Source organism: Scyliorhinus torazame, chromosome 3, assembly GCF_047496885.1.
Source record: "Scyliorhinus torazame isolate Kashiwa2021f chromosome 3, sScyTor2.1, whole genome shotgun sequence".
NCBI lineage: Eukaryota > Metazoa > Chordata > Chondrichthyes > Carcharhiniformes > Scyliorhinidae > Scyliorhinus > Scyliorhinus torazame.
Genome location: NC_092709.1, coordinates 47,656,565 through 47,678,956, shown reverse-complemented (window position 1 = coordinate 47,678,956; position 22,392 = coordinate 47,656,565).

The window sequence follows — 22,392 nt, the reverse complement described above, 5'->3', positions numbered from 1 at the left end:
ACAGGAGGTTGAGAGCAGTGAGGTCATGAGTAAGGTTTCAAAGTTGCAGGAGTGTACCGGCAGGAAGGAAGGTAGTTTAAAGTGTGTCTTCTTCAATGCCAGGAGCATCCGGAATAAGGTGGGCGAACTTGCGGCATGGCTTGGTACCTGGGACTTCGATGTTGTGGCCATTTCGGAGACATGGATAGAGCAGGGACAGGAATGGTTGTTTCAGGTTTAGATATTTCAGTAAGCTCAGGGAAGGTGGTAAAAAGAGGGCGAGGGGGTGGCATTGTTAGTCAAGGACACGTATTACGGTGGCAGAAAGGACGTTTGATGAGGACTCGTCTACTGAGGTAGTATGGGCTGAGGTTAGAAACAGGAAAGGAGAGGTCACCCTGTTAGGGGTTTTCTATCGGCCTCCGAAAAGTTCCAGAGATGTAGAGGAAAGAATTGCAAAGATTATTCTGGATAGGAGCGAAAGCAACAGGGTAGTTGTTATGGGGGACTTTAACTTTCCAAATATTGACTGGAAACGCTATTGTTCGAGTACTTTAGATGGGTCTGTTTTTGTCCAATGTGTGCAGGAGGGTTTCCTGACACAGTATGTAGATAGGCCAACGAGAGGCGAGGCCATATTGGATTTGGTACTGGGTAATGAACCAGGACAGGTGTTAGATTTGGAGGTAGGTGAGCACTTTGGTGATAGTGACCACAATTCGATTAAGTTTACTTTAGTGATGGAAAGGGATAGGTATATACCGCAGGGCAAGAATTATATCTGGGGGAAAGGCAATTATGATGCGATGAGGCAAGACTTAGGATGCATCGGACGGAGAGGAAAACTGCAGGGGATGGGCACAATGGAAATGTGGAGCTTGTTCAAGGAACAGCTACTGCGTGCCCTTGATAAGTATGTACCTGTCTGGCAGGGAGGAAGTGGTCGAGCAAGGGAACCGTGGTTTACTAAAGCAGTCGAAACACTTGTCAAGAGGAAGAAGGAGGCCTATGTAAAGATGTGACATGAAGGTTCAGTTAGGGCGCTTTAGAGTTACAAGTTAGCTAGGAAGGACCTAAAGAGAGAGCTAAGAAGAGCCAGGAGGGGACATGAGAAGTCTTTGGCAGTTAGGATCAAGGATAACCCTAAAGCTTTCTATAGATATGTCAGGAATAAAACAATGACTAGGGTAAGTGTAGGGCCAGTCAAGGACAGTAGTGGGAAGCTGTGCTTGGAGTCCGAGGAGATAGGAGAGGTGTTTAATTAATATTTTTTGTCAGTATTCACACAGGAAAAAGACTATGTTGTCGAGGAGAATACTGAGATTCAGGCTACTAGACTAGAAGGGCTTGAGGTTCATAAGGAGGAGGTGTTCGCAATTCTGGAAAGTGTGAAAATAGATAAGTCCCCTGGGCCGGATGGGATTTATCCTAGGATTCTCTGGGAAGCTAGGGAGGAGATTGCTGAGCCTTTGGCTTTGATCTTTAAGTCATCTTTGTCTACAGGAATAGTACCAGAAGACTGGAGGATAGCAAATGTTGTCGCCTTGTTCAAGAAAGGGAGTAGAGACAACCCCGGTAACTATAGACCAGTGAGCCTTGCTGCTGTTGTGGGCAAAATCTTGGCAAAATTTATGAGAGATAGGATGTATAATCATCTGGAAAGGAATAATTTGATGAGAGATAGTCAACACGGTTTTGTGAAGGGTAGGTCGTGCCTCACAAACCTTATTGGGCTCTTTGAGAAGGTGACCAAACAGGTGGATGAGGGTAAAGCAGTTGATGTGGTGTATATGGATTTCAGTAAAGAGTTTGATAAGGTTCCCCAAGGTAGGCTACTGCAGAAAATACGGAGGCATGGGATTCAGGGTGATTTAGCAGTTTGGATCAGAAATTGGCTAGCTGGAAGAAGACAAAGGGTGGTGGTTGATGGGAAATGTTCAGGCTGTTGTCCAGTTACTAGTGGTGTACCACAAGGATCTGTTTTAGGGCCACTGCTGTTTGTCATTTTTATAAATGACCTGGAGGAGGGCGTAGATGGATGGGTGAGTAAATTTGCAGATGACACTAAAGTCGGTGGAGTTGTGGACAGTGCGGAAGGATGTTAAAAGTTACAGAGGGACATAGATAAGCTGCAGCGCTGGGCTGAGAGGTGGCAAATGGAGTTTAATACAGAAAAGTGTGAGGTGATTCATTTTGGAAGGAATAACAGGAAGACAGAGTACTGGGCTAATGGTAAGATTCTTGGCATTGTGGATGAGCAGAGAGATCTCGGTGTCCATGCACATAGATCCCTGAATGTTGCCACCCAGGTTGAGAGGGTTGTTAAGAAGGCGTACGGTGTGTTAGCTTTTATTGGTCGAGGGATTGAGTTTCGGAGCCATGAGGTCATGTTGCAGCTGTACAAAACTCTGGTGCGGACGCATTTGGAGTATTGCGTGCAATTCTGGTCGCCGCATTATAGAAAGGATGTGGAAGCATTGGAAAGGGTGCAGAGGAGATTTACCAGAATGTTGCCTGGTATGGAGGGAAGATCTTATGAGGAAAGGCTGAGGGACTTGAGGCTGTTTTCGTTAGAGAGAAGAAGGTTAAGAGGTGACCTAATTGAGGCATACAAGATGATCAGAGGATTGGATAGGGTGGACAGTGAGAGCATTTTTCCTCGGATGGTGATGTCTAGCACGAGGGGACATAGCTTTAAATTGAGGGGAGATAGATACAGGACAGATGTCAGAGGTAGGTTCTTTACTCAGAGAGTAGTAAGGGCGTGGAATGCCCTGCCTGCAGCAGTAGTGGACTCGCCAACACTAAGGGCATTCAAATGGTCATAGGATAGACATATGGACGATAAGGGAAGAGTGTAGATTGGCTTTAGAGTGGTTTCACAGGTCGGCGCAACATTGAGGGCCGAAGAGCCTGTACTGCGCTGTAATGTTCTATGTTCTAAGCCTGCAGAAATTTTTTTTAAGTAAGAATAGACCACAAGGCTGTTGCTGAGTTGAAGGGACCGTCCCGCCCAGATTAATTATGGCCACTGCTGTGCCCTTTTCACCTGCCATTGGGGAAGTGAGAGGAGACTCCATTGGAACCAGCCTGTACTCGGAAACCACCACCCTTTGGACTTTGGACTCAGCTTAATTATCTGCCTGCCTCTGTGGAGCAAGTTGCCAATCCCCATGGCAGCCAACTCCTGGAAAACCCGCCCAGAGGCGGAACAATTTTGGCCAGCCGACCTGGCGCACAGCTCTCTGAATTTCCACGTTCCCCTGCATCCAAAACCGCTTCTCCTGGGCTCGTAAGTTTCCACCTCATGGTTCCCACTTACAATGCGCCTCATTCACCACAGCATTCACTGAAGCGTCATTAAAGTGGGGAACACTCTCCCATGACATTCTTCCAAAAGTAAATCATATTTTCTATTGGCACAATTACTGTTGTGCAGCCTCCTATTAAAAAGCAGTGAGATTTTTAGAAGGGCCTGGGTTTTAAGACTTCAGAGCATATTGCCAATGTAAACAAGGCGGTGAATTTAAGTGCAGTTCACTGATCGGTGGCAATTATATGCAGCCATTCTGATGAGAGCCTTTGCCAAAATATTTTACATTGGCAATATGTTCTGTGATCACAAAACCCAAACCCCTCTAAAAGTCTCACTGCCTAATAAAAGGACATAGAAATACATGTCACTAAGTGCCTGGAGTGCCACTGGCTGGACAGTTGAAATGGCTAAGAAACAAAACTGTGGTAGTCTGTGGACTTGAATTTAAAAAAATCTATTTACATTACTGAACAAACATGGTAATTATGATATCCATGGTAGGGAAGTGATCAAGTGATTTCCAGTAAATCATAGGGCCCTGTAGTATAACCAATCTTTTATGCAACAATTTATTATTGGCAGGAACAACAGTTGAATGTTGTTCTTCTTGCTTGGCCAGATGCTTGCCCTGAATTGGTATTCAGCCTCTTAAGCACACCTGGCTGATATTTTCAATGCCTAGCAGTGTGCACGTCATTTCCCAGCACAAAGGTAATATGGAATTTCTGCATTCTCACACCATTTTAAGAATACAAGGCTTTTTTTAATCATGTAAATTTGTAGATTTCAAGAGAAAGATTTGGAGGGTGTCAACATCAGAAAGTGAGACTATCTACAATTTCTTGTTTTGCTACTTATTCCAGCAAAGAATTATATTTATGCCTTTCTTTTGCAAAATGCTGGTCAATTTTAGTCTACCTGTAGATAACCAATATAACTGTGCCTTGCAATGATACAGCGGGTAAATGCACTACAACAGATGGCAGTAAGTCACAAGAATTGCATCGTGTGCATTATTTGAGAGTTGGCCGGAGAATTTTGTGGCAGGAGAATTAGAACATAGAACGATACAGCGCAGTACAGGCCCTTCGGCCCACGATGTTGCACCGAAACAAAAGCCATCTAACCTACACTATGCCATTATCATCCATATGCTTATCCAATAAGCTTTTAAATGCCCTCAATGTTGGCGAGTTCACTACTGTTGCCGGTAGGGCATTCCACGGCCTCACCACTCTTTGCGTAAAGAACCTACCTCTGACCTCTGTCCTATATCTATTACCCCTCAGTTTAAAGCTATGTCCCCTCGTGCCAGCCATTTCCATCCGCGGGAGAAGGCTCTCACTGTCCACCCTATCTAACCCCCTGATCATCTTGTATGCCACTATTACGTCTACTCTTAACCTTCTTCTCTCCAACGAAAAAAACCTCAAGTCCATCAGCCTTTCCTCATAAGATTTTCCCTCCATACCAGGCAACATCCTGGTAAATCTCCTCTGCACCCGCTCCAAAGCCTCCACATCCTTCCTATAATGCGGTGACCAGAACTGTACGCAATACTCCAAATGCGGCCGTACCAGAGTTTTGTACAGCTGCAAAATGACCTCCTGACTCCGGAACTCAATCCCTCTACCAATAAAGGCCAACACTCCATCGGCCTTCTTCACAACCCTATCAACCTGGGTGGCAACTTTCAGGGATCTATGTACATGGACACCTAGATCCCTCTGCTCATCCACACTTCCAAGAACTTTACCATTAGCCAAATATTCCGCATTCCTGCTTTTCCTTCCAAAGTGAATCACCTCACACTTCTCTACATTAAACTCCATTTGCCACCTCTCAGCCCAGCTCTGCAGCTTATCTATGTCCCTCTGTAACCTGCTACATCCTTCCTCACTGTCGACAACACCACCGACTTTAGTGTCGTCTGCAAATTTACTCACCCACCCTTCTGCGCCTTCCTCTAGGTCATTGATAAAAATGACAAACAGCAACAGCCGCAGAACAGATCCTTGTGGTACGCCACTTGTAACTGAACTCCATTCTGAACATTTCTCATCAACCACCACCCTCTGTCTTCTTTCAGCTAGCCAATTTCTGATCCACATCTCTAAATCACCCTCAATCCCCAGCCTCCGTATTTTCTGCAATAGCCTACCGTGGGGAACCTTATCAAATGCTTTACTGAAATCCATATACACCACATCAACTGCTCTACCCTCGTCTACCTGTTCAGTCACCTTCTCAAAGACCTCGATAAGGTTTGTGAGGCATGACCTACCCTTGACAAAACCATGCTGACTATCCCTGATCATATTATTCCTATCTAGATGATTATAAATCTTGTCTCTTATAATCCCCTCCAAGACTTTACCCACTACAGACGTGAGGCTCACCAGTCTACAGTTGCCGGGGTTGTCTCTGCTCCCCTTTTTGAACAAAGGGACCACATTTGCTATCCTCCAGTCCTCTGGCACTATTCCTGTAGCCAATTGTCTGTCCTTTAAGCCCTACCTCAAAATTTATATTTCAGACAGTACATAAAAATTTGCCTTCCATCGCTTCCACAGTACCTGCCCACTGGAATGTTATTTATTCTGGGAACTTGTTCCTGTGCCAGTGTTATAACTACTTTAAGATTGTTTCTGCATTCTGTGAGAGATTTTCAGATATCTTTGTTTTCCCCTACTTGAGGAAGCTGATGGATACACAATGACATCTAATGTATATTTTGCCTTTTAAAAAGGCAGTTCTATGTACCTTTTGCACTGATGGTTTAACAAATGTCAGAAAACAAGAGCCCACACATTCGACAGGAATAAGTAATATTGATTGTTAGACATATTGCCTATATCTAGTCTGTTGCAATTTCAGATATCATAAGCTTTAGGAATGTCTTACCAATTTGGATCCAAACCCCTCACAGTTTTGATGTGTCTTGTGTGCTCCTGAATCAGGAGTCTGTAAAGACAATCATTCCAAGTCAATGTTTTGATTCATTGAAGATACTTTTTTTAAATCTTCCTTTACAGTAGGTTGGACATCAATATGATCTAAAATACGTGTCTGCCGTGCATTAGCTTTTCAGTTCTCCATTCCATTCGCAGCCATGGCACCCATTCCCGTTTTTAAATACCACAAGTGAACCGCGCCGGCACCACTTTTGCCTGGCGGAGGCAGAGGATTGCAGGAGACCAGACACCACCGGGTCAGGCCCGTTAATGATGTTAACGAGTGCTATTGTACGTTTTGCATGCCCACGCTGGCACCGGTCGTGGTAAGCATTCATGCAGCCATCGAGGCGCTCCCGGAGCATGGCGCTCTGTTGGGCGCCCAGCACCACCCTCGATTTTCGGCTGACGCCCGATCATGATTCATCATTCCAGCATCGCTGGACGGAGAATCCCACCCCTAGTCTCCCAACTGGAGAATCCTGCCTCAGTTGTCTGTAAAGTGATCTGTGTGTAGTCAGTGGCACCCTGCACCATGAAGAAACCTTTAGTCCGAACCAGACTGAGTGCTCACGCCACCTACTGCTCTCTGGAAAGAGAGACTAAACAGCAGTCTTCTCTTTTTGAATAAAATTCTCGTGACCTCCTCCAACACCCACCTTGTGCAACAGTCAATGGAAAACCTCACGTCCAACATGGAAGGAGCTGGACGTATCAAAGTTCATCACTATTGTCACCATCACAGGCACTGCCCTGAGGTTGTAGTTGTAGCTGCAGCAGTGACACATTTCAGTGAAGGTTGACCTTACAGGTTAAAACTTTAAGTTATTTCATTATTAGATTTTTTTTTGTTTTAAAAGATGAAATCACTGTCTTTACAGAAAAGTAAAAATATCTTGCTTCTGGATTCTCCTGGTTGGTTGAAAAGACCTTCAGGTCTCCCTTGACAATCTCTCTTCTTTAACTTTTCGTCTTCCTCAGATGGATTCGCTGTTCTGCTCGGTTTCCATGTTCTATCCGTCCCATGTACCGCGGGCAGCTATGAGAGCTGACTCTGCTGGCTGTTACCGATTTAGGGTTTATATTTCCCTTACCACAGTTATTAAGTTTATATGACATTATTGTAAAGTAACTTTGTTTTGCTCTTGATTGTTCAAGGTACCTTTAATCTTAATTACTTCAAACACGACTATGTATTCATGTTGAGCATGACTTTAGCTCATCGAACTCTGATTACAGTTTTTTCCTTTGTAATGTTCAAAAGTGCTTTGATCCTAGAGGGGTGTTACATCTGGTTCCTGTCACTTCTAAAGTTGTTTTTGTACCAAATAGTGCCCTTAGCTTGTCAGAACTCTGACTCCGATTTGGGGTTAACGTGTGCTCTCGTGTCGTCTCCAGCTTCCCATATTCACCTGGTGTCAGCAGAACTTCACACCTAAACATTTGTCACCCAATTCAACTGAAGATCCTGGCAATTCTTTTTTAGCTGCTTACTAAAATAATTAACTTCAAAAAAGGTGCTAAATTCCATCTGCTTTGACTTGAAAGACGGGCATCAGCTTTACAGCTTGAACAGTCACAAGCTGTTTTCATAACACCCGTTTGATAAAGGCTATCTGCATTTCAAAACCTTCTTTTGCAGCTGGTGTTAACCCTTCGTGGGATTTTTCCCTACATTTTCTCATGTACCCCCAGGTCAGGTTTTGCCAGACTTCCATGTTTCAAATGACATATTTTCCCATTGTTACTTTACAGTAGATCTGATTCACTCTGTCATTCCCATGTATCCAGTTTGAAGAATGGAAAAAGCATGTCAGATTGAACTGGGAATAATCATTCAATCACATTAAGATTAAATGTAAACAGTGAATGCACCCATTGTGCCGCTAAATGTGTTAATCGGAGAATTTTTGATTTAGATTTATTGTGACGTGTACCAAGTGAAAAGTATTATTCTGCGTACAGTCCAGATAGATCATTCCATACATAAAAAACATAGGACATACGATAAATACACAATGTAAATACATAGACACAGGCATCGGGTGAAGCATATGGAATGTAGTGCTACTCAGTAGAGAAGATACGTGGAGGGATCAGTTCAGTACATCAAAGGACCATTCAGGAATCTGTTAACAGCGGGGACAAAGCTCTTTTTGAACCTTAGTCCATGGTTTCAGACTTCTGTATCTTCTGCCCGATGGAAGAGGTTGGAAGAGAGAATAACGCGGGTGGGAGTGGTCTTTGATTATGATGCCCGCTTTCCCAAGGCAACGGGAGGTGTGGACAGAGTCAATGGATGGGAGGCTGTTTTGCGTGATGGACTGGGCTGTGTTCACGACTCTCTGTAGTTTCTTACGGTCTTGGGCCAGCAGTTGCCATACCAGGCTGTGATGCAAACAGATAAGATGCTTTCTATCGTGCATCTGAAAAAATTGGCAAGAGTCAATGTGAACATGCAGAATTTCCTTAGTTTCCTGAGGAAGTATAGGCGCTGGGAAGCATTTCCTTGGTCGTAGCAACGACATGGGTGAACCAGACAGATTGTTGGTGATGTTTATATCTAGGAATTTGAAGCTGTCAACCATCTCCATCTAAGCTCCATCTAAGCACCATTGATGCAGACTGGGGCATGTATGACACTTTGCTTCCTGAAGTCGATGGCATAAGAACATAAGAACCAGCTCCTTAGTTTTGCTGATGTTGAGGGAGAAATTGCTGTCGTTGACCATGCCACTAGGTTCTCTATCTCCCTCCTGTACTCTGACTCATTGTTGTTTGAGATCCGACCCACTACGGCCATGTCATCAGCAAACTTGTCGATAGAGTTGGAGCCAAAGTTTGCCACACAGTCGTGTGTGTATAGGGAGTATAATAGGGGGCTAAGTACGCAGCTTTGCGGGCCCCGGTATTGCGGACATTTCTGAAGTGGATTCAGAGCCATTCAGTGTTAAAGCAAAGAAGGAAAGTTTCTAACCATTAATTGAAATATCCAAAGGATTATGTGCAATGCATGCCTGAATTTCTGCTATGTTCCGCTAGTGCCTCATGCCAGGAAGGATGCTAGCACAGGCATGGTGTGCTCTTGTGCGCCAGACGCTTCTGCAGTGGGCAGATCGTGGCATCAGGTTGAAAGAGTGTGTTGACTGGGTCCAGTGATTGCCTTCTTCTCGTTACATAATGCTGAAATTTGTTCAGGTGCCTGAGGGGGTCCCCCCAAACCCACCAACCATGAGCATTATTTAACGGGTCAGCCATCCAACTTGCAGGCGAGGTGCATTTGATTTGACGTTGCTCTTGCAAAGCTCTGAAAGTATTGTGGAGAGTTTTTAGAGAAGTCCTGATGACTTGTTGGATTGGAGTTGCAGTGCCTCTGTGTCTGCAGCGTGGCAGGTGAATGCAGCAGCGGCTGCAGAGAGGAGAAGCTCTGTGTAGAGAGACGAGGAGGGATCACCACAGAAATCTCAACCCACAAAGGCTCTTCAATAAGCTCTTTTCCTACCTCAATTTCAACAAGGAACAACGTCATGGGGTGCCTGTGTTTCACCAACAACTTACCAGACCTACAATCACCCACCAGGCCTAAGATGTGCTGTCAGTGGTTGTTAAAGTCACTGCCATTCACAACACCTTCGTGACCAGACCCTTCCCAGACATGGTGAAATCTCCAAAACTTCCCAGTTTTCTACCTATCACAACATCCAAGAGGTGATGGAGGCCTTATTTGCTAGGAGAGGAGAATTCAAGATCTTCTCCCTACCCAGAGAAAAGCAGGAAGAGTGAGCATGTGACATTGTCAGGATAGAGGAATTTTCATTGAGTGCATGCACATGGCTCTGTAGGCCCCACATGTAAATAGCAAAATGTACTAGAAGGGATAAAGGGTTGATTTCTATTAAGAAGCACTTGGCTTGTGACAATGCACAAACCATAATGTTGGTGAATGCTGCTAACCTGGTAGCACCTTGAGCTGAGGCAATCTGCTATTCATACTGTGTTTGGGTCATGACCAAAAAATATAAGCTAGCTGCTCGGAGAGAACGGATCCTCTGTATCATGGCCTTTGTTGCCTCCCTGATGCAACAATGGTTGGCAAACTCTTAAAAGCCCTGCCTAGAAGATCCAGCTGGCTAGAAACTGAGGGTGATAATGACCTTGATGGCCACAAGCAATGCTGTCCTCATCTGACTGTGCAGCTGTAGGCATTGCAGAAGGAGGTGGGACAGTTCTGTGACTACCCCTTGCTGGATTGTTGGTACTGTAGACAATGCTTCTGACTGAGGTGGAGTTTGAAATGCCCCTTGAAAGCGCTTGGTGATTAGACCCTTCAGTGGAGAGCCTGCCTCCTTCTCCCTCAGTTCACAATTTTCTCCCTTCTGCAGCTTGTGCTCCATTCCCTTGACATGTTGCAGCCCAAGAGGGACTGTAACGATAGCCCCATGGGACTGGCAGGTTTTCTGAACACAGGACCTCACTGTTGGAATGCAGTAACATTCCCTTCAATTTCCAACAAGTCACCAAAATGCATCCATAAAATTTTGGTTTTGCAGTTTTACGGGTGCCATTTAACAAAAAAAAAACAGTGTCCTGTTTTGGGTGCGTATAGCAGGGTGTTTCTCGACATCTGTCGAGAATGACCCCGCCATGTAATGAGACTCTGCTGCTTTATTCGGCTTCTGCAAGAAATGCCCCGCCGAGGTACTGCCAGGCTGGCAGGGGCACTATCTGGGTACCAGGCTGGCAGTGCCAAGGTGCCCGGGTGCTAGGTTGCTGGTGCCAGGGATCAGGCCCAGTGGTGCCCTGCTGTAAGGGGTGGAGTGAGGGGGTATCAAGGACCCCCTAAGAGGTACATTGGAGCTGTGGGGGGTCCAGAGAGCGCAGTGGGGATGCCAAAGGGGATCGAAAGATCGGGGCGACATTTTTATAATGACGCCCGATCTCTTCCTGCACATACGAGCTGAACTTGTCAGTGCAGGAAATTAGGTAAGTGCGGCCTCTGTAGTTGTCAAAGTTATTTCTATGTTAAAACGCAGGATTATTGTCACTCTCTTATACGCCAATTTACAACTGAATGATTGCATTAGTCTAATAAAACACCTTAGCATCAGAACCCAAATATTAACTTTTGATACGCGACTAATACTTCTGCAGAAATAGTACCATGCTCTTAAGCCTAAATTATGTTGATCTTCAGTTAGTTATCTTCCAAAATGTCATGCACGTATCTACACAACAAATCTGATTTGATTTGATTGTTGCGGGGTCAAACTTCATTAGCTCACCCAATACGTGGCAGTGTCAAACCAGAGAAGTAATAATCAGTTGGAAAAGGGTGTAGGGACCAGTCTGATAGCTTGGTGCTTAATCTCTGGGTGTCATTTTTGTGGTGATATGCTTGTAAACAATATCATAGATGGATGGTGTGCGACCTCAAACCAGCAGGTGGTGGTGCAGACACACCAAGTGGCTCAAGACTGTGATCATGTGACCAGGGACTCCCCTATAGGGGGAGACACATCCGGCCATCACCCGATGGTGGTAGGAGATGATAGTAAGACATACAGGTGAACAGTCGTGCTAGGTGTAGTTCCAGAGGAGCACAAAGAAACTCCATGATAATTTGCTCTGTAACAGATCACTATCTTACCACGTGTGATTTAATAAAGATCCTGGTTTGGACAAGTCTAGGTGTTTGATGGATTCCTTTGCAAGACATAGAAGACCAAACACAACAATTTTCAACTTACTGCCAAAGTGTAAAAATGCAGACTAAGCACGTGTTCTAGAAATGGCTCAATTCCCTTTCACAGTCTCTCAGGAATGCCTGACCACGTCAATTTTATGCTCCGGTGAAAATTGCACCTATCTCTAGATGCCAATAGATCAGGAAGAAGCTACATTTAATCATTGAATAGTGCTGATTTAACACGTTTCAACTGTAATAGTGCTATGGACAACACACCTAGCCATAGTGTAGCCTTAGTTCAGGAGAGAAAAATCAGTGAAGTGCCTTGATAACTTGGTCCAGCAGTTAATTCTTTCACTCTGTTGCTTGTGCAAGTCCAAAAAGTAGGTTGGGAGCATAACTCTCAAATAAAATGTGAATGTCTCACAGTCCCAAAGGACCATAGGCTGCTTGCCGCTTTAAGAGCTGACTGGTGGTGGTTTAACCTGAGGGTCACCACACCTCAGGAAAGGTGCAGAAGGGGGCCTTTCATGAATAACCTCAGCTGGCACAGGAATTGAACCTGTGCTGTTGGCATCAATCCACATCATGAACCAGCTGTCCAGCCAAATAAGCTCACCAGTGAGGGTAATAACCTCACTACCCTCAGTGAGGGTAGTAACCTCCAAGGTGTAATAGCACCTCGGAAGGCTGAGGCAAATGGCTTTGGGTCACTGTTTGTGCGGAGTCTGCACGTTCTCCCCGTGTCTTGCGTGGGTTTCCTCCGGGTGCTCAGGTTTCCCCCCACAGTCCAAAGATGTGCAGGTTAGGTGGATTGGCCATGATGAATTGCCATTAGTGTCCAAAAATGTTAGTTGGAGTTACTGGGTTACGGGGATAGGGTGGAGGCTTGGGCTTAAGTAGGGTGCTCTTTTCAAAGGGCCAGTGCAGACCCGATGGGCTGAATGGCCTCCTTCTGCTCTGTAAATTCTATGATAAATGTCTGCATGGGGAAAATGGGAAGCTGCATGGGAATGGCACAAAGTAGGCAAAGAAGGCAATAGTAATTCAGGATTTGGTGACCGGGGGAGCAGACAGGCCATTCTGTCACTATGAGTCCCATATAATATGTTGTCTTCCTGGTGTCAGTCTCAGAGAGAGAGGGTTTAGAACTTTCTGAAGGGGAACTAGAGCCAGGAGTCATGTCCATGTGCTAATCAACAATGTGGGGAGGAAGTGGTGGTTGGGGGCCAGCAGTAAGATTTTAAGGACCTAGGAGGTAAGTTAAAAAGCAGGAGCTCAAATGTCATGAACCCATGATTACTCCCAGTGCCACACACTTTGAGAACAGAAATAGGAGGATACAACAGGATAATATATAGTTAGGACCATGATGCAAGAGGGGGGGAATTACATTCGTGGGACATTGAGACCCGTTCTGTGGCAGAATAATATGGTGTAAAATGAATGGTAAATGTAGACCGAGTGTTTACATGAGAACATGATGACGTGGTTATATAAGAGGTCATGTGGTGGGAGTGTGGGAGTCATCCCTGGGATCTCAGGCAGGGCACAAGTACTGTATAAAGCTGATGAGCTCAGCAATAAACTACCTTGTTGAAAGTCCTTGGTGTCAGTGATTTGAGGAACCCACAACATTCTAGATGACATCAGAAGTTGGCAGTCTGGCACAAGGTCTACGCTGCATCAACCCACTCGTCTTTGATGAAAATTTTGCGGATAATTTTGAAAATTTCCAGAAGCAGTGGCGTAGTTACTGCTGGGCTGCACTCGCCGACAAGTCGAGAAAGGTATAGGCTTTTACCCTATTAAATCCTGCTGGTCCCGAAGACGTCGAAAGATTTGAGTCAAGGAGGAGAAAGAAGATGCTGAGATAATGCTGAAACAATTCGAGAGCATTTGCCTCCCAGTAAAAAACCCGTTTCTGGATAGACATGCATTCAATTCCACAAACCAGAGAGTAGACGAGTAAATACAATCTGACACGGTCACCATTAAAATATTGGTAAAGAAATGTGCATTTGGAACTCTCACTGAAGACCTAATCAGAGATGGAGTAGTTTGTGGAATCTACAGCGATTTAGGACATAGAACTTACAGTGCAGAAGGAGGCCATTCGGTCCATCGAGTCGCCACCGACCCACTTAAGCCCTCACCTCCACCTATCCCCGTAACCCAATACCCCCTCCTAACCTTTTTGGATAGTAAGGGCAATTTAAGCATGGCCAATCCATCTAACCTGCACGTCTTTGGACTGTGGGAAGAAACCCACCTAGACATAGGGAGAATGTGCAGACTCCACACAGACAGTGACCCAGCGGGGAATCGAACCTGGGACCCTGGCGCTGTGAAGCCACAGTGCTAACCTCTGTGCTACAGTCCGCAAGCAGCTGCTACTGCAAGAAAAAGATTTAATGTTACAAGCAGCCATCAATATCTGTATGCTAAACAGACAATCTGAGCAATTGAAGCAAAGATTTTAGGTGGGAAACCGAGATATTTGGAGTACAGGGTGCCCAGCTCCAACTGCAGCGGCCAGCACCCTCTGAACAGAGTAGCTTGTTTTGCATATCATAAAAGATGCAATACATGCAGAAAATTGAACCATTTTGCTAAATGCTGCAGATCCAAACCCTAGCAGCCCTCGTCTGCCATCAATCTGGCAGCAGTTCGATCCTCCATGGGTAGGAGCGTCAGTAAGGTGAACAAATTGGAGTTCAGCCAAAGCAATGATGCTACAGAGCCAAAAACAACAATCTATTGCAACAGTGAGTCACAGGAAAGAGTGAGAACTTCATCACCCTCAACATAATTAACAGTAATGCCAGGCTTAAAGTTAAGGATAATGTATTATCCAGCCAAAGGTTATGGGAAGTTAACCCATATGCAGCACCAGATCCTAGCACCCAGACTCACCTCGTGGCTTACGGCAGACAGACGATCAATACTGAAGGTGTGAAAACACTCCACTGCACACAGGGAAATTTCAAGATCCATACAGTTGACCAGAACATAAAGCCTTATTTAGGGCTTCGGGACAGCATTGCATTGGGGCTCATTCAACCTAGTCCAGAAGTGCATGCTCTACAACATCAAACCCCAGGCATGACAGCATATCGACACCTCTTTAACTGTGACATTATTGATAAGCTACCAGTTGTATATCACATGAGGCTAGAGGATTGGGTACCACCAATTGCCTGTGCTCCAAGAAGAGAACCAGTAGCCATGAAGCAGAAAGTCATTAATGAACTCCATTGGATGAAGACACTGGGTGGCATAACTCCGACAGACGAGGCCACAGAATGGGTTTCAGCAACGGTGGATGAAAAAAGGATGGCACGGTCAGGACATGTATTGACCCAGTGCACATGAAGAAAGTGCTGCTCAGACCACATCACCCAATGAAGCCAGTGGCCGACATGACAAATGTCAAAGTGTTCCACATTCTCGATGCAAAATGTGGGGCTCGATTCTCCCAAAACATTTTTAAGTTAATTTGTGGTGGGTTTCTCCCGAGAGTTTCCCGCCAGTTCTGTCGGCGAGTTCCCCACCGCTATTCAATGACACTTAGTCACTTTTTTTGACCTTGTGAAGTTTCTCACTCGTTTAGCTCACACTTAGAATTGTTTTTAGCACTTGGGAGCTGAACTCAGAGATTGGGCCGCCATTTTGAAAGGGTGCTCCGATCTCTCAGTGAGTTTGTGGGTTCCCAACACGCCCCACCCTTGGGCAATATCACCCCCCACCCACATGGACACTACCCCGCACTCCCTAAGGGAGGACACCCTGTTATGGGGTCCCTGGAGATCCCCCCTCTTCAGGCATCTCCAAACCCCAATACAACTCTCCCTTCCTTCTAGGATGCCCACCCATCACTCCTCCAACCACCGAAATGCCTCTACGTATCTGCCCTGCATTCCCCCACCCTTCAACCCCCCTCCACCTTCATTTCATGGGCATGGTCCCCCTCACCCCCTGACCCATGGCAGTGCCACCCTGGCACTTGGACACCCTTGCACTGCCATCCTGGCACCTAGGCAGTGCTCCTGCTGGCTTGGCAGTGCCATCTGGGCACCTTGACAGTGCCAGGGTGGCAGTGCCAAGGCACCAGCCTGGCAATGCCAAGATGCCCAAATTCCAAGGGTCCAGCCTGCACTTACCCTAACCACCCAGGGATCTCGGATGGCCCGGGAGACCCCCCCCCCCCCCCCCCCCCCCGCCGGGTGCCGCTCCACTTGGTCCACATCTGTGCGGACCAGCACTGATTGGCACCCGGCAGCAGCCTCCCGGAGGAGGCCGGAGAATCGGCGGAGGCCCGAGGATCCCAGGCGGATAGGTGATAAGTAGTTTATGACCTACGTCTAGGTGCAGCATTTGGTCGTGCCCATTTGGAGCGGAGTTCCGTCATCTCGCGGGACTTCAGTGAATCCCGCGAGGTGCGGAGACTGTCGGGAGACTCGCTGAAGGCCTCTACCAAGATTCTGCGCCCGCGTTGTGTTCTCGTTTGAGCACAACAGGGCTGGAAAATCATGCCCGTGGATTCTGGCAGATCTTGTTTGATGAGGAATCCTCATTTGCTCACAGACGATCACTTAAAGCCTGATCCAGACAAGAAAAGGGCTGTTTTCTGATGGCCATTCCCGTGCATTAGCACTCTACAACATTTTCTCGCTATGACAGATTATCTTTTTAAGTTCATCCCATGTTATAGTGAGGTCACTGGACATCCTCGTCAGCTTCTCCACCAGGATATTGAATTATGTTGCCAAGAGCATCGCACAGCGGCTTTCAACAGACTCACATAAGTGCTCGCATCCCCTCTGGTGTTACAATATTTGACGTTCAAGTACCCATGCTCATATATATCTGCAGACATCTCCCAGCATGGACTTGCTACCGTCTGCATCCAGAATGGCAACTTTGCTTCAAGGTCCCCCACTGACTCTGAGACTCGTTATGCACAGATCGAAAAGGAACTTCTTGCTTTAGTTTTCATCTGTCAGAAATATCATGATTTCATAAATGGTCATCCTGCAACTATTGAAACAGTTCATCAATCACTCATAACTATCTTAAAGACGCCTCTCCACACTGCGCCTGTAACGCTGCAACACATGATGCTGAAGTTGTAATGTTACAGCATCAGTGTTGTTCTCAAATGTGGTAAGGAGCTGTACTTGGCTGATGCCCTCTCCAGAGCTGTCTCACCTACCACAGATCAGGCAGATCATGAGGAAGACATTGACATTATTGTAAAAGAGGTATTGTCCTCCTGTCGAATTCAGGACCTCAAACATGCCTTAACGGCAGACTTCACATGGAAGCATCTGTATAACGTCATCATGAAGGACTGGCCAGAATCCTTAAGGGAGCTTCCCCATGAGCCCTGCACATTCTTTGTCATCAGAGGTGAGATGACCATACAGGATGGATTAATAATGCATGGCCAGCGATTTACTATCCCCGCTGCCCTCCAGAGGTACTACATACAACTGCCCTAAGGGCACCTTGGGTTGGAAGCAACCAAGTATAGTCCAAAGACATGCAGGTTAGGTGGATTGGCCATGATAAATTGCCCTTAGTGGCCAAAAAGATTAGGAGGGGTTATTGGGTTACGGGGATAGGGTGGAAGTGAGGGCTTAAGTGGGTCAGTGCAGACGCGATGGGCCGAATGGCCTCCTTCTGCACTGTATGTTCTATGTTACCTAGACTGAAAGCCAAGGAATTACTGTACTGGCCCCTCGTGTGCTGGCATGGAACGGGAAATCCCATATGCTCTGTGCAATGCACTCAAGCCACATCGGACAAAGGAACAGCTATGTCTACCCCAGGTCCCAATGGTCATTCACAGCAGTCAACATCTTCGAGAGAATGGTAAACACCATTTAGTCTTAGTTGATTTGAATTCCAGGTGGTTTGAACTCAAACACCTGCCAAACATGGCGAGTAAAACACTCATCACCAAACTTAAGAAACACTTCGCCACACATGGCATCCCACAGAAGCTCCAGACAGCAACACTCGCCAATTTGTCTCCACTGAATTTCACAACTTTACACACACATAGGATTTTGACAATATCACAGCCCCCTATTTCCACAGTCAGGCGGTTTGGTAGAACGGGCAATCGCTGTCACCTTCTGCAAGTTGCAGGAGCAGTACCAACAGATAACACAGCACTTCAGTCACCAGCACCCTGCACCAGCGGACATGCAGACACCTACAGAGGCTAACACAGTGAATCCTGGACCTGACAAACACACTGACGACATGTCCTTCGTTGCCACCAGTGAGGACACTTGTCACAGAAAGACTACAACACAGCCAACTGGTGTAGTCACACACACAGTGCACCTGAGAAGGACTTTGTCACCACTTAGCTTTTAACTGACTTTTGAAGTTCCACTTTCCAACAGAGAACAGGGGGGCGGGGGGGAAGAGACATGATGAGCTTTGCACCAGTTGCTACAGCCTAATCCAGGCATCTATATATATATATATGTAAATAGTTTTGCATTGTCAGTTTGTTATAGATCATAGAATTTACAATGCAAAAGGAGGCCATTCAGCCCATCGAGTCTGCACCGGCCCTTGGAAAGAGCACCCTACTTAAGCCCATGCCTCCACCCCATCCCCGTAACCCAGTAACCCCACCTAAACTTTTTGGAAACTAAAGGGCAATTTAGCATAGCCAATCCTCTTAACCCGCACATCTCTGAACTGTGGGAGGAAACCGGAGCACCTGGAGGAAACCCACTCAGACGGGGAGACAGTGCAAACTCCGCACAGACAGTCACCCAAGGCTGGAATTGAACCCGGGACCCTGGAGCTGTGAGGCAGAAGTGCTAATCACTGTGCCATCATGCCGCCCTATTGCATGTCATACTATGGTCTGTACATAGTTTCCTAAGGCGCTCACTGTTACATCTCATGTGACCGGATGTTCCAACTAAACAGGGAAGATGTAGGTTGAGTGGTGACATGAGGACACAATGGCGCAGTTATATAGGTCACATGGCGGGAGCGTGTGAGTCATCGTCGGGATCTCAGGCAGATCACAAGTACTTCTTTTTGCTGTTGAGCTTAGTAATAAACCACATTTGTTGAAGTCCTTGGTGTCAGTAATTTGAGGAACCCACAGCATTCTACAGCAATGAAATCAGCAACCTGTTTGCAATTCTCACGTTCTTTAATACTTAGGTTGGATGATGCGTAAACCAAGCTGATGATTCGCAATTGCATACCTTGCACCAGATAGTACAAATTATAATTGGTCTGTAGCCTTGGATGCTATGGTCTTTCAAGTGCTCATCTAAATGCTTCTTAAATGTTGTGAGGCGTTCCGCTTCTACTACCCTTTCAGGTACCCGCTACTCTCTGGGTGCAAAGGTTTTTCTTTGAATCCCCTCTAAATCTACGCATTACCTTAAATCTATGCCCCTGGCTACTGACCTCTCAACTAAGGGAAAAGGTTTCTTTGTTTCCACCCAACTATGTCCTTCATAATTTTGTTCTCCTCAATCAGGTCCTCCCTCAACTTTTTCTGCTCTAAGGAAAACAATCCCAGCCACTCTTAATAGCTGAAAAGCTCTAGCCCAGGTGAATCCCCTCTGCACCCTTTCTAGTGCAATCACATTCTTCCTATAATATACCAACGAGAACTACACACTGTACTCTCGCTGTGGCCTAACAAGCGTTTTATACAGCTCCCTCATAACCTCCCTGCTGTTATAGTCTATACCTCAGCTGATAAAGGCAGTATCCATTATGCCTTCTTAACCACCTTAACTACCTGTGCTGCTGCCTTCAGGGACTTATGGATATGCACCATGGCCCCTCTGATCCCCGATAATTCCTAGTGTCCTATTGTTCATTGTGTATTCCCGTACCCTGTTAGTCCTCCTAAAATGCATCACATTTTTCAGGGTTAAATTTGATTTTCCGCTTTTCTGTCCATCTGACCAGACTCTCTATATTGGCTCGTAATTTAAGGCTTTCCTCCTCTCCATTTACCACATCACCAATTGTGCTACTTACTGCTGAAGTGCAGTTTGCCTCAGTTCAATACACTGTTGCCTCTGAATCAGAAGGTTATCAGCTCTAGGCATATTTTAGGATTTGGTCACAAAGTCTCGGTGGTATTTAATGGAGGCTACATGCCCTGCTGGCGAGGAAGACACCGAAAGCCCGTGTCACCTCTTTGAGGGAAGGCCCATCTAATGAGGTGCCTTTTAGGCACTTAACTCGACAGGAGTAGGCCCTCCCCAGGTTAAAGGACTTCAGGGGCTGAAGTTGGCTATGACCTGTTGAACTGTCCTAATTGGATGGCGAGGTCTCAGAAATGCGTTGCTGAGGTAAACTGGGTCAATACAGATTCTGATTGTGCCATCTTTCTTCACTGCAGCTACCATCACAGAGACTCATTCATGGCCTCATCTATCGGGCTTATAGCACCCAGTCTTGTCATTCAGTCTATTACTTTGTGTTTGATGGCAGTGGGTGGCACTGAATCATCCAGCCTCATGTGATATGTAACAGGCAGCTTCCCAATAACATCACAGTCAAACCGGTCCCTGTATTCCAGCGCCTCTGCAGGTTCTTGTTGCTGTAAGATATGCACATTCTGCCTGAGGTGGATTAGTCTGAATGCAGTGCTGTCATGGAGACACATCTGTGGTTAAATGGCCTGGTCAACTACATGGAATTGAAACTTGCCTTGCGTGCAGTCCAAGGTGACTATGGCTTCTGTGTGTACCGTCTGCCCACAATGTGCAACAAAGGTTTACTTTGTTGGTAGAATCTAGTCAGCACAGGACTCTATTTTCTTCAGCAGCGACCTCAACAAATCATTGCCTTTTGCCCCGGTATCAATCTTGACTTTCTGTTTGGCACTGTTGTTACCAAGGTCGAGCATTATGAATATTTCACCCTTTTCAATGATGAGGTCAACACTTTCGCAGTAGAATCAAGGTTTCGATTTACCTCCAGCTCATTTACTTTGGAGTGGTAGCTGGCCACAACATGTCTTGTGACAGTAGCTGGTTGACGTGACTTTAATCTGCAACACTGGGCAAAGTGATTCCATTTACTTTGTTGTTGCTGCGCCTGTTGAATGCAAAGCATGTTTATTTCTTTGTAGGTGCTGACTCTTGCAGTTTGAGCATGATGTGTTTTGAGTTGAAACAACTCCAGTTTCTCTTCTTAATTCTTTAATGCACCTCTTGGACTGTTCAGTCAATATGCAAATATTAATGGCAGATTCTAACCTCAAGTTTTTACGTGGAGCAACTGCTTGCGAACACTGTTGCTGTGTATTCCACGCACTATGTGTCTCTTACAATTTTGTCAGTGAGAGCACCGAATTTGCACTTTTTTGCCAGAATTTCAAGTGTTAGGATATCCGACTGTATCGATTCATCGGGTTTCTGACTAGCAGTGCTGAACACATGTCTAACCACGATTACATATTTTACAGGCATGCAGATCTGTTTAAATTTAGTGGGAAGGCAAATAGTGAGGGTGGCACAGATGGCCAGAATTCTCCGTCCATTCAGCGGGATTCTCCAGTCCCCCTGCAGTAAATGGAGTTTTTTGCTGTGCGCCACATCCTCCGTTGTTGCTGGCAGCGGTGTTGGGGTGAACTCGGATCGGAGAATCCTGGCCAAGGAGCCTTCACAGGGATATAGGTAGGTTGGGTGAGTGGGCAAAAACTTGGCAGATGGAATATAATGCAGGAAAATGTGAAGTTATGCACTTTGGTAGGAAGAATAAAGGAGCTGAATATTATTTAAGTGGAGAAAGACTGCAGAAAACTGAAGAACACAGTGATTTGGGGGTTCTTGTGCACAAATCACAAAAGGCTAACATGCAAGGTAATAGGGAAGGCAAATGGAATGTTGGCTTTATTCAAAATGCAATAAAGTCTAAAAATAGGGAGTCTTGCTAGAACTATACAAGGCACTAATTAAACCATACCTTGAATACTGTGAACAGTTTTGGTCCCCTTAACTAAGGAAAGATACACTGGCATTGAAGGAAGTTCAGAGAAGGTTCATGAGGGAGATCCTGGGTATGGAGGGATTTTTCAATGAGGAGAGGTTGAGTAGATTGGGCCTGTGCTCATTGGAATTCAGAAGAATGAAAGATGACCTTATTGAGACATACAAGATTCTCAGGGGCTTGACAGGGTAGATGCTGAGAGGATGTTTCCTCTTGAGGGCAAGTCTAGGACCAGAGAACATAATCAGAGGGTAAAACCAGAGGGTGGCATGGTAACCCAGTGGTTATTACTGCTCCCTCACAGAGCCAGGGACCCAGGTTCGATTCCAATGTTCGGTGACTGTGTGGAGTTTGCACGTTCTCCCGTGTCTGCGTGGGTTTCCTCCGGGGGCTCCACTTTCTTCCCACAGTCCAAAGATGTGCAGATTAGGTGGATTGGCCATGACAAATTGCCC